Below are 13,878 nucleotides of genomic sequence, written 5' to 3'. Positions count from 1 at the left end.
GCCACTGAAGCTTGACCTAAAACCTTTGCCCTCTGATTTAAAATACGCATATTTAGGTCAAGATGAGACATACCCAGTGGTGATCTCTGCCCATCTAGAAAAAGAACAGGAGAGTATGCTCATATCTACTCTCATTGAGGATAAGGGAGCCCTTGGATGGACAATAGCGGACCACAAGGGAATCGACCCCTCGATTTGTACTCACCGTATATATCTTGAGGATAATGCGAAGACTGCTCGGCAATCACAATGTAGACTAAATCCAAACATGAGGAAAGTGGTTAAGGCCGAGGTTCTTAAACTATTGGATATGGGTATCATATACCCCATATCCGATAGTCAATGGGTGAGTCCAACTCAGGTGGTTCCTAAGAAGTTCGGGATCACCATCATAGCCAATGTCAATAATGAACTCGTACCAACTAGAGTTACTACTGGTTGGAGAATGTGCATTGACTATAGGAAGCTAAATACCGTCACGAGGAAGGACCACTTTCCTTTGCCCTTCATTGATCAAATCTGGGAAAGGCTAGCAAGTCATTCCTATTACTGTGTCCTTGACTGGTATTCGGGCTACAATCAGATTGAAATCGCCCCTGAGGACCAGGAAAAGACCACATTTACATGTCCCTACAACACCTTTGCCTATAGAAGGATGTCATTCGGATTATGTAATGCCCCTACCACCTTTTAGCGATGTATGATGAGTATCTTTTCTGACATGGTGGGGAAATATCTAGAGGTCTTCATTGACGATTTCTCTGTTTTTGGTTCATCTTTCAGCGAGTGCTTAGAGAGTCTTAAATGTGTATTGAAAAGATGTGAAGAAAAGAACTTGGTGCTTAATTGGGAGAAGTGTCATTTCATGGTTCATAAGGGAATTGTCTTTGGATATATTATCTCGTCTAAAGGAATCGAGGTGGATAAGGCAAAAATTGATCTTATCTCTAACCTACCTCCACCTAAGAACATACGGGAAGTGCGATACCTCTTAGGACATGCTGGGTTTTACAGAAGATTCATAAAGGACTTTGGTCTCATCTCTCGTCCTTTATGTAATCTACTTCAAAAGGATGCACTATACGAGTGGACTGAGCCATGTTAGGAAGCTTTCACTAAGCTTAAGGGCATGTTAACTAGTGCACCCATCATACAACCACCCGACTAGGGCATTCCTTTTGAACTTATGTGCGACGCATCTGATTATGCTCTTGGGTTGGTTCTAGCCCAGAGAAAAGATAAGAAACCCTACGTTATTCATTATGCGAGTAAGACTCTAAATCTTGCCCAAGTGAACTACTCGACTACAGAAAAGGAACTCTTGGCCGTAGTGTTCGCTTTGGACAAATTTCAGTCCTACTTGATCGGATCCAAGATCATTATTTACACTGATCATGCGGCGCTCAAGTATCTTCTGTCTAAGAATGATGCTAAGCCCCGCCTAATACGATGGATCCTCCTACTCCAGGAATTTGACCTAGAAATAAAAGATAAAAAGGGAGTAGAGAACGTAGTGGCTAACCATCTTTCTCACCTTAATCCCTTTGATTCCCTTGAAACGACACATATCAATGACATGTTCCCTAATGAACAATTGTTCAGAGTCTCCCATTCACCTTGGTTCGCTGATATTGCTAATTATCTTGCCACAGGTTCCATACCGACACATTGGACTGCGCAAGATAAGAAGAAATTTTTCACCGAAGTGCGTAACTTTTTCTAGGATGATTCATATTTATTTAAATATTGCCCAAACTAAATCTTAAGGAGATGTGTGCCAGACGTTGAGCATCAGAGTGTCATGTCTTTCTGTCATTCATAGGCCTGTGGTGGTCACTTTTCTGCCAAAAAGACCACAGCCAAGATTTTGCAGTGTGGCTTTTACTGGCCCACTATGTTCAGGGACACTCATGAGTTTTGCGAGGCTTGTGAGTGTTGTCAGAAATTGGGAGTATTGTCTCATCGAAATATGATGCCCTTGAATCCCATTTTTATCATCAAGGCATTTGATTACTGGGGCATTGATTCATCGGACCATTCCCCTAATCTTTTAGAAATCTATATATTTTACTCGCTGTAGACTATGTCACTAAATGGGTTGAAGCGATTCCGTGTCGGAATAATGACCATCGCATGGTCATTAAATTCCTAAAAGAGAACATCATTTCCCGATTTGGAACGCCTCGAGCATCATTAGTAATGGGGGCTCACACTTTTGTAATAGGCCATTCGAGAGTTTAATGAAGAAATACAGTATCTCGCATAAGGTGAGCACCCCATATCACCCATAGACAAGTGGACAAGTTGAGATTTCTAATAGGGAGATTAAACACATTTTGGAAAAAACGGTTAACCCTGATCGTAAGGATTGGTCAATTGATTGACCGATGCCTTATGGGCTTACCATACTGCGTTTAAAACCCTTATTGGAATGTCTCCCTTTAGACTTGTCTATGGGAAGGCTTGCCACTTGCTTGTGGAGTTGGAACATAGAGCCTACTGGGCAATCAAAAAATTGAATTTCAATCTGGACAACGCTAGCTTGCTACGCAAACTTCAGTTGAATGATCTCGAAGAAATTCGGAATGACACATACAAGAACTCGAGAATTTATAAGGACAGAATGAAGGTGTTTCATGACCAAAGTATTCTACGAAAATTATTCACACCTGGTCAGAAAGTCCTTTTGTATAATTCTCGATTACATCTCTTTCCAGGTAAGCTTCGATCTCGTTGGACTAGCCCTTACATTGTGGTCACTGCATATCCTCATGGGGCCGTCGAGATAAGAGATCCTGACAATGGCAAGGAATTTAAAGTAAATGGACATCGCTTAAAGTCATTTGTCGAGAAATTTGATTCAGAGGACATGTTCATACCTCTGAATGATCTTGTCTACTAGGATTGATCTCCTAGTCTGATGGAGGTATAGGTAGGTTTCCTGTTTTCATAGGACTAGGGTAATTTTCTTTGGGCTGTTCTAGGTTAATTTGCTTTCTACATTATTTTAGGATAGTTTTCTTTTGTTGGTTTCTTTCTTGTGTTGACTTGCTTTCATGCTGAGATCTTTGTGTAAAAGCTTCTTGATTCCTTCGTCCAGGTACAATCTTCCCATCACTTCTCATTTACTTTCATTGTCGCAAGTACATTGCGAGTATATCTTTTACATTGAGGACAATGTAGATTTTTAGTTGGGGGTGGGAGATAAGGTTTCCTAATCAGTGTTTTCTTGGTCTTGAGCAGAAATTGTGAAAAATTGTGAAATTTTGTAATGACCCGAAAAATTTTGTGCAAAGACCCGAGTACTACCTCAAATTCTTTGGAAGTTATATGTGGGTTAATTGGCGCTAAACTCGATTGCTTGTGAAATTAGCACCAATCACTTTAAATTTGATCTGCAAGACTCAAAACCTGTAGAATCGTTAGCGCTATGTTACCCTGAAATCTAGGATTCAACGCTAAATCCAGTTGCTCTCGGGAGTACTTGGAAACTTTGTATCGGACCTGGACCATACGTTGAAAGTTCGATAGCGATGATCATAGACAATTATGATCACCTTGTTGGGCTTGACAATCACCTCAGAAATCAAGTCCAGATGATGTCCTGAGACGATTTGCTTAAGTCCGGAGTAAAGAGTGTGAGAAAGGTGAGGAATTAAATATGAATTTATGAAATCTGAATCGTGTCGCTTGCGCGCCGATTTTAAGCATTCTGACCGTTGGATTCTGACCCAAATTTACCCTCGGATCAGGGAAGATGGCCCAGGCATGTCCTAATGTTGGTGGACCTGATCGAGTTTCGGTGACCGTTGAATTGAGATTGGTCCGCCATGAGCGATCTATAAATTCGATCGGTACAAAAACTCAGCCTGACCTAGATCCATGGTCAGTGAGCTTAAGTCCGACCGCACGTGGAAAAGGGACCACCAGAAGTGCTCCGTTGGACCGAAATAGACCCGATTTGGTTATAACCTAAGTATACCTTGGCCATGGGGCTATTTTCATCAATTTTAGGCCTATATAAAGACCTTAAACCCTCACTCTCAAATTCCATACGAATTTTCTAAACCCTAGCTAAGAGAGAGAGAGAGGAAAAGAGAGAGAAAGTGAGAGAGAAGTTGGTGAATCATCTTGAGATTCTTCTCTGTTATTCTGCATCCCTAAACCATCACTTCTGAATCGTTATTCTGGCGATTCTAAGTTCATTCTTGGGTAAGTCAATCAAACCCTAACCTGTTTTGGAGCTTAGAATAGTCTAAGTGTTGATGTAGCTCATTTTATTCATGCCTTAGGTTATCTAGTCGCCGTTGACGAAGACGTATCGTCTGAATCAGATCTGTTGCGCATTTTTTGGTTTAAGGTGTGGACTATATTCGTATAGGTTATAGTTTTTAAGGCTTTCAATGTCGGTTAATGGTTTATTATTGATGTGGGTGCAATTTCACATGCCAAATGCGATGTTTATATTGCGTTCCTGATATATATGAGCTATATTGAGATTTGTGTATTCTATGTATAACTAGAAAGTATCGTATACGTATGAAATATGAATATGTGTTTGCCATGATTAATTGTCATGTATTTGTGCTAGTTATATATGTATCAACTCCTTGGCGAAAGGAATTGTCCAAATGTGTGTTATCACCAACATACGTCATGTATGTTGGAATATGTAGTCTAAGTGTTTGTAGAAATGTCTGAATGATCGAGTTTGTATTATATTATCCTATTTATGGGCGTTGAGAATAGATTCTTAACTATCTTATTGATGTGTATGATTTCCTACATGCAAATTACATTCTTTGTTATTTAAATTTAGGCACTACTTATGTGTAAATCCATGTTAAGTTGATATTCATCAAATGCTCACATACTGTATGATTAGAATTGTTGATCCATTACTGATCTGAATTACTGGTATGAATATCTGTTATACTTGAATGTGTTTGGGACTATGAAATAGTCCAGGGAATCGGTAATAAACCTTGAGTTCGTGGCCGAGGTTATTTTTGCCACGTAGGATGTGTTTGACGAACCCGAGTCGTATTAGGGTTGTCGGCAGTGGTTTGGCCACACGGAATGTTTACGCACTCTATGTCGTTCAACTCAACGTGCACTCGTGCTAGTCGAGCTCGTCAAGTAACCTGATTGTCCCGGTGGATGTGCACCATGTATGGACGCTATTGTTTGAATCTAGGGTACCAAACTTACCAATGCAATCCCATTAACCATTGTACCTTGATCCGCTAAGACTCATGAGCCAGGCATGGTGGTATGAGACACCGTGGTCGAGCTGTCGGCCTACGCTGGGGTGACGAACCTCCCCGTAGTGACCAGTGAGCACACCAGACTTGTGAGCCGATTATAGTGGTATGAGACACTATATTCGCGCTGTCGGCTTACATTAATTGGTGACGAGCCTTTTGCAGTGACCTCGAGCATACCTTGATACTGCATTGAGGCGACGAGCCTTAGGGTAGTAACTAAGGTATGATAGCCATGCATTGATTGGTGACGAGCCCTTTGCAGTGACCTAGAACCATATGATCGTATGAGATTGTCTAGGACTGACGACTCTAAAATGGATCACCGTTTGGGAATTAATATAAGGAAGGTACCTTAGCTTCCCAATCCTGCTGTATGAAAAGGACTAATAACAACTTGGTAATCATGTTCATGCACCACATTGCATGTGCTTTGGCGTTGTGGGCACTACGGGAGGTTGTCATGCGTACCGTAAGATAAAGACACTGAGGGAGTGCAGGCGAGAGCATGCATCATTTCTACATATAGTCTTGCATTAACAAGAGTAATTAGGACGTGTTTAATTGTATTGCCTTATCATTACTGCCTGATTGATTTGATAACATGTTAACTCTTACTGTATAGTTCCACTGAGTTGATCACTCACTCCCACATTTTGGGACGGTGTTTCAACACCAACCAGACTCTGTCTTAGATGCAGATGATGATGCGACCCCCGAGGCAGAGCAGGAGTATGAGGATGATGAGGACGCATTTTTTTTATGCAATTCTCAAGCGGGTTCATGTGAGTCGTGTCCTGATATACGAGAATTCTGGATTTTTTTTGTAATAGATGATTTCATTTTGATATATATAGTTTGAAAACAAACACTTGTAATTATGACCTAGCAGAGCATACATATCTCAGGGACTTATATAGATATACATATATATTTCTTTAAGTCTTTCGGTTGCAGATTTCACCTATCCCTGGATTATGTTTGCAGTTTGGCTTAATCTACTCCATGTTTTATGTACTCATACAGACAACATACATCCATCATTACATATGTTGCATAACTGATGTTTTGAAACTCGGGAGCTGAGTTATGCTCGACCCCTGAATTTCAGGGTGTTACAAATTTTTTACAATTTTTCTGGAATTTCGTATGAATTCGAAGTGATTTTGACGGCCATCTTGGATTTAGACTTGCAAGACTCGTGATGTTGGTAATTTATGACTCTTAGATTCAGTTATCTATTAGATTTCACAGTTCAGTTTGAATTGTTAATCCAAAATTAGAAGTTATAAACATTGATTGAGTCATGATTCCACATGTCCCATCTCGCTTTCACATTAAGGTTCAGTTTGATATTGAAGGGTTAACTTGGAAATCACTAAGCATGTAAGGAACTGGCCTGGAACCTGGAAAATTTACCCGTCATGATCAATTGAAGATACCTTTGGAAAAACAGATACCTTTGGAAAGGGTTGGGCGAATAATCTTCACCATAGGCTTGCTCCCTATAGGTGTAGATTTAATTCCCCAGGGATGATATGTTAAAAGAGTTAGGTGTACAGTCTTCACCATAAGTTTGCTCCCTATAGGTGAGGATTTGATTTCCCTCCTTGGCTCTACTCGATACATGTGGTTGTGGGCGAACGGTCTTCACCATAGGTCTGCTCCCTATAGGTGAGGGTTCGATCCCCAAGGTTGACATGGCGTGAAAACCGTCGATAGAAAAAAAGAAAGAAGAATTGTAAGGCAAGTTCTGGTTTAGGTTGTCCTGAATGCTATTTTGATCGTCAATGTATGGAAAGTAACAATTGGATCTCTTAATGATGGTAAGCAAGGTTTACACTATATACACCAATGAAACTCAATGTTTAGAATTTCTTATGATGGATTAATACTTTGAACTTGGTTATGAATTTTACCATGTGCTTGAGTCCAGGAGAAAGTAATACCCCACATTCATGAATCTTAGAATTCTCGTATCTGAATCATTTTTCAAAATATCACTTGGTTTCATAGAAATTGTCCTGTAGTTCTCAACTTATTTTTCACATACTTTGCTCAGGACTAGCAAGATGTTGGTTGGGGGTTTTGTTGAGGGTCAAATATTGCATATTAGACCCTAGTTATTTCCCGAAATTACGAACATGATACCGTTTAATACCTTATTTTAATTGTGTTTGTGGTGCAAGGTGAATTTAGGAAGTTTGGACTGAAAATGATGCTAAAGGCATGGATTTAACACATAAAAGTCACCAAGGCAAGGGATGGACCCTAGGAGATCAAGATCGACAGATTTGCACGTCAGGGATCCAAGAAAATCGAGAAACTAAAGCTCAAGTGGCCCGAAATTGGTCCAAAATGCAAGATCACAGGGTTCCCACCATCTGCTCAGCTCGAAACTTCGTATATGGCCTGAGGATCATAAATGAACCGTACATGTCAAATCTTAGCTCCCGGATCCCTGTGGAAGTGGGTAAACTAACAGATCAGTCCATAAATCAGTGAATTAGAGACCACCTGGTATCTGGATATACTTCAATTTTGGTCTCAACCCCTTAAATTATATGGCAAACAAGTTGGCCGAAGTGGATCATTCATAACCATTAATGTAGACCCCATCTACATTGTGTGTGTACCATGCACAGGGGTACTCGATGTGCGCAGGACCAGCCCGTTCAGTCCAAGTCGGTTTAATCGACCATATCCAGAAATGGAAATTTCAGTTTTCATTGGCGTGAAACAGGGGTACCGTTGGATTGTTAGTGGGCCTCCATCATGGCCCATTAAAATGATCTGAACCGTCCATCATGTCGAGGAGCTCATTCTAGTCAGAACCATGCAGACCATTTTCAGCCTTACACACGCACGTGCCGGTCACAGTAATCACAAGAAATTCATTCGCAGTCGTTGGAGCAAGATCACTTCAGTGGGCCACAGCTATGGACATTCAAAACTGACCATTCTCGACCGAAATTCCGAGAGGAATCCAGTGGACGACGTGGATCTCTTCTAGGACATCATTCATGGACCCCACCAAGCTTCACGTAGCTCCTCTGTGTAAAGGTTACGCAGGTCTAACGTCCGAAAATTAGCCAGATTTGTTTCGAGCTGTTATACACCTGTATAGAGGACCGTACATATGATGTTGACCATCTATCATCCTTAAAAGGGCCTTATAAACATGGCCTAGGTGACGGAATCTCGGAATGAAGCGAAGGCGGCTGTTGATCTTCCAAATGCAGAATAGACGGTGTAATGACATAAACTGTGGGCCACCATGGTTTTTACCCAAAACCGATCAGGTCTGAATGGTTTTTTGATGTGAATCCAATGGATGAACTGGATTTCCTGTCTGACCTCAATCAAAGGCCCACCAATTAGGACGGATGCATAAGATGCTTTTGAGCTTGCTGCGTAAATAGAGTAGGTCTCCGACTCTGTTACAGAAACTCCCACCACCTCTAGGTGCATAAGCTCCATCCGACTGACTCTCTTACTGCTATAAAGAGGAAGGGAGATAGAGAGCTAGGGCATTCAATTTCTATCCAAGCTGGGACGCCAGAGAAGAGAGAGTTTGAGAAGATTTTTCTTAGTTTTATTTACTATTTTTCTTTATGCTTAATTTTGAGGATAGCCTAATCATAGTCGGCTAAACCTCTTAGCTAGGGCTAAGAGGTGAAGCTTGTAACGTGATGGGAGAACTATTTGCTTGTGCCTTTTGTTTAGATTGAACTGATGTTGATTTTAGTTTAATTAAGGGAATGTTTTTAGTTTTTAATGGCCTGTTGTGACTAAAATTACAATGGGTTTGTGATAGCTTTGAGCATGTTCCTTTTCTTTTTATGTTTATGACGTCAGGAAGCCCTATTGTTCACCATTGTCTCCTGGGCATGGTCGGATGACGGTACCCTTCCTAACCTTCATACATTGTTGATTGGTTAGTAATTAGTTTAATTTTATTGTTTACTTTGTCTCATGGGCATGGTTTAGTGATGGAATCCATTCTAATTCATATACCTTTCATCTCTTAAAAACTATATCAAAGGACGTTCAGTCTTGATTTTCATGAAGATGGGACTCTAAGTCCAGTTGAGTTCTTGAAACAGGCATAAGATCTCCCTGATCTCTACAAGTGGATCCTCTGAGTCCCTAGTTCCTTTCTCTGAATTGTTTAAGTTTTAGATAATTATTTCATCATTATTCCTATTTTACCCCCGATTTAGATTTCATCTTATTCTAGTTCTAGTTCTCGTTAGTTTCAGATTACATACAAGTTTCAGTCCCTTGGGATTCGACCTCGGTCTCACCGAGTTTATTACTAGATCACAACCCTATACTTGGGGAGTGAACAACATTCTTAATGTAGCTCGTAGAACCGCTTTACTTGAAGTAGAATGTTCAATGTCCAGTAACACAAACAAGGGTTCTAGGTTTTAAATTGATTTTAAATTAATTCAAACCACAAGCTACTTGTTTGAATCCCTTAGATCTCAAAAGAAGAGTGATTACTCTCTTTAAAACATATGATTCATGAAAAGAGATCAAGGAATTAAAAACAAAAGCTATATAAACAAAAATATAAAATATCGTGCAATAGATTGATGATAGTGGGGACTTCTCTCTTTCTAAATGGAGGCTATTCTTAGCTTGGATCAGTAAATTCAGAATGCGAGAAGGCCTCTATTTATAAGCTGAAATTTTGTTGCTTTGACTCGTCTAAGGTCTCCTTCGACTTGTCTAAGATCTAACTAAATTTCAAAATTTGGGCGCAATCGGATAAAACAAACTTTTGTTCATAACCACAAGTGTAGGGTCGCGATGTAGTAATAATCTCGGTAAGACCGAGGCCGAATTCATTGGGACTAATCTCGTGAGTATTCTGAAAGCAATTAGAAGAAGAACTAGAAAAAGATGAAAACATAAATCTGAAAGTATAGAGAGTAATTGTGAGAGATTTAATGAAAAGCATAAAAACAACTACGGAAAAGGAAGAAAAATGCTTAGCGACAGCTCTCCACCCTTGTGCTTTGCTCCTCTAAACCCTAGATGATGCCGAAGGGTGCCCTAGAGACCCCTATTTATAGTTTTAAGAATTAAACTTTCGCACCGACTTGGAAGGATCTAGAAATCGCCTCAAATTTATGAAGTCCAAAAAAATCTGCGCAACAGTTCGATATATATCGAAGGGTATTTGATATGTCCTTCGATATATATCGAAGGGTATTCGATATGTCCTTCGATATGATCTTCGATAGCATCGAAGGTCTTTCGATAAGATCGAAAAAGGTCCAAAACTGTCCAGCAAGTTTGACTAAAAAATCCTACAATTTTCAATATATATCGAAGGGTATTCGATATGTATCAATGGTGATTTTGGCAGTTTTCCAGAATTAGACTTTTCTGATCCCGGAATCTGTTTTCAGGACAATTTTTAGGATTCCTTGTCTTCTCTTTAAGTCTTCGATTCTCTTCCCCCATCACTTGATTTCCTTAGATCTTTGGCATATGAATTCTTCAATCTTAGTCTCCAAAGATCCATCCCTCGCCTTGGTGATCTTTGAGCATCAAATCCCTGTTTTTAGCACCTTTTCCAATCCAAGCTCCGAAATTCACCTTGCAACATAAACATAATTTAAATAGGACATTATGCATTATCATGTTCATAAAATCAAGTAATAAATGGGGTCCAATATACAATATTTGACCCTTAACAAGTTTTGACTGGTCAAAGGCCCTGCTCGACTAGTTGAGGGCTCTCTTCGACTGGTCGAGGGTGCTAAAAATTAGTCGCTAGACTTCAAGTCGAGCACCCCTCGATTGGTCGAAGGTGTCTCTTCGACTGGTCGAGCAGCCTTCACGATTGGTTGAGAAACCACCAGAAATATCTAACTTTTGAATTTAAATTTTAGACTGGTCGAAGATAATCTTAGACTAGTCGAGCCACAATTTAGACTAGTCGAATGAAGGCTTAGACTAGTTGAACTAAAGCCTAAACAAAGTATAAAAACCCATATAAGTTTATCATTTGAAAGCACTTAAGTCTAAGGTCTTTCTAGGGTCAATTATACCTGAGAAAACTGGACATTGAAGTGTAAAGATTGAATCTTCTACTTGAATCTTCAATAGTACACAATTGATCTTCTACTTGAAGTGCAGTAGAACTTGAATTCATTTTAGCTAGAACAATCCATCTTCACGACTTGTACTTAAGATTGCATTTTTCAACTTCATAGCTAGTACTTGAAGGTAAACTTTCCATCTTGATTCACGTGAAGGTGAACTTTCCATCTTGATTCACTTGAAGGTGAACTTTCTATCTCATTGTGTGAACCATATCATAAGTTGTTTTGTTTCATCAAAATTTAACAAACAAGAGTGTGCTTTATATATAATATCACTTACATACTTCATTGAGAATTAGGTCAATGGAAGTTCAGGTTTAGTTTTATTGATATATTTTCCAATTGGATAGGATAGGACTCCAATTCCAATTGTGTTACTTGAATCAAGCAAGAGGGCTCCCTGATCACTACATGTGGATCCTTAGCACCCTCGTTCCCGTCTTTAAATTCTTGGTTTTAATTACTCTATTCACAATTACTCTCTCAAATACTTCAGAATTAGTTTCACATCTTCTTCTAGTTCCACTTCTAGTTAATTTCATAAACGTACAAGTTTCAGCCCCTAGGGATTCGACCTCGGTCTTACTGAGACTATTACTACATCGTGACCCTACACTTAGGGTTGTGAACAAGAATCCTCCCCTTTTTTTAGCTTTCATCGGGTCAATGTCTTGTTGACCGGACTATGGTCCTGTGCACGACAAGTGTACAAACCTTAGGTGCACGCACACTATGGGTGTGGGGCCCACGTTGATGCTTAGTGATATCCACATCGTCAATCAGTTTCTACCAGCCTTATTGAGACAACTAGCCAAAGATAAGGAGGATTTAGAGCTCAAGTGGCCTGTACTGTTATAGTTTTAGCCTTTAATCATGGATTTTCAGTAATTCGACGACCCGATTGTATTTGAAAATGATCATCAATGGTTACGAAGGTTTGTAGCTTAATTTGGTGAAATTTTAATAATTAGTTTTATGACTAGCTAATCCTATATTTCAATTGGGCAAACGATTGCTCATTTGAATGGTTGGATTGTTTTAAAACGGATGGCCAACAATCCATGAATCCTTTGGAGTATCTAGACGAGTCTAATGAGTGATTTTGATTATTACACCCCTCATCGAATGATGTTAGGTCCTAGTCTAATGACGGATCTCAAATCCAATGATATTTTTTACTTCAATAATCGGATTGGAACCCGAACATCAGGGTTTCCTAGGGTTCCTGACTCAATGTTAAGGAATTTCAATGATTGTTTTCAAATTATGATAGTTTGATTGTTGTTAACAGATGATCGATAGCTATTGAAAAGGCGTGCTTAAGAAGTCCTAGAGGGCGGGTGAATAGAACTATGCCAAATAAAAATTAAAGTGCTGAAATATTAAATAAATCAGAAATCTCAATCGCACTAGCATTAAAAATTTTGATTCAAACTAATTCATAGGACAACCTACACCCAAACCAAGTTTAGATAGGACAACCTTATTTCATGAATGTTTATAAGAATCAAGATCTCAAACTGAGGAAGAGTAAATAAGGCTATCTATTACAAATATTCACCACTTTTGCATAAATGAAATTACAAACATTCTTCACAAATGCAAAAAGTAAACATTCACCATTGCACCAAGAGTTATAGTGGTTCGGTGTGTACAACAACTGTTCTTAAATAGCCACACCTACTTATTCATAACCCCAAGTGTAGGGTCGCAATGCAGTAATAATCTCAGTAAGACTAAGGTCGAATCCACAGGGACTAATCTCATGTGTATTCCAGAAGCAACCAGAAGTAGAACTAGATGAAGATGTAACCTAAATTTGAAAGTGTAGAGAGAGAAATTGTGAATTATTTAACTAAAACCTGTAAATTCAAAGGTGGGAACTAGGGTTTCCAAGAATCCACTTGTATTGATCAGGGAGATCTATACTTGATTCAAGGACACAACTGGAATCAGAGTCCTATCTTATCCAGTTGGAATATATCTCAGTAAAACCAAATCTGAACTTCCTTCGACCTAATTCTTAATGGATGAGAGCTGTGAGAACTGGAAGTGATTCCATCACAAAACTATGCCTAGGAGACGATGGCTCATAATAGAATATACCAATCTCATAAGCAAACATAAGAGAAATCATGAACATTAGAAGGGATTCCATCATCCAACCATGCCCATGAGATGATGGTGAACAACAGGATTTACTAACTTCACAATCTCAATAGATGAAAAGAACATACTCAAAGCTATCGCAGATCTATTGTAATCTGAGTCATAACAAACCATTAAAAATTGAAAGTAATTCTTAAATATCAAACTAGAATCAAAGAGATTTCAACCTAAACATGAACCAAAGTAATATAAAACATCCAATCAAGCTACAAGCATCACCTCTTATCCATAGCTAAGAGGTTTATCCAACCATAGACATGATTCGATCTAAAACCCTAGAAGAAAGCATGAAAAACTAAGGAAGAAAGAAGAAAAATGCCTGG

Source organism: Magnolia sinica, chromosome 5 (genome assembly GCF_029962835.1).
Source record: "Magnolia sinica isolate HGM2019 chromosome 5, MsV1, whole genome shotgun sequence".
Lineage (NCBI taxonomy): Eukaryota > Viridiplantae > Streptophyta > Magnoliopsida > Magnoliales > Magnoliaceae > Magnolia > Magnolia sinica.
Note: the sequence above shows the minus strand (reverse complement) of the source record.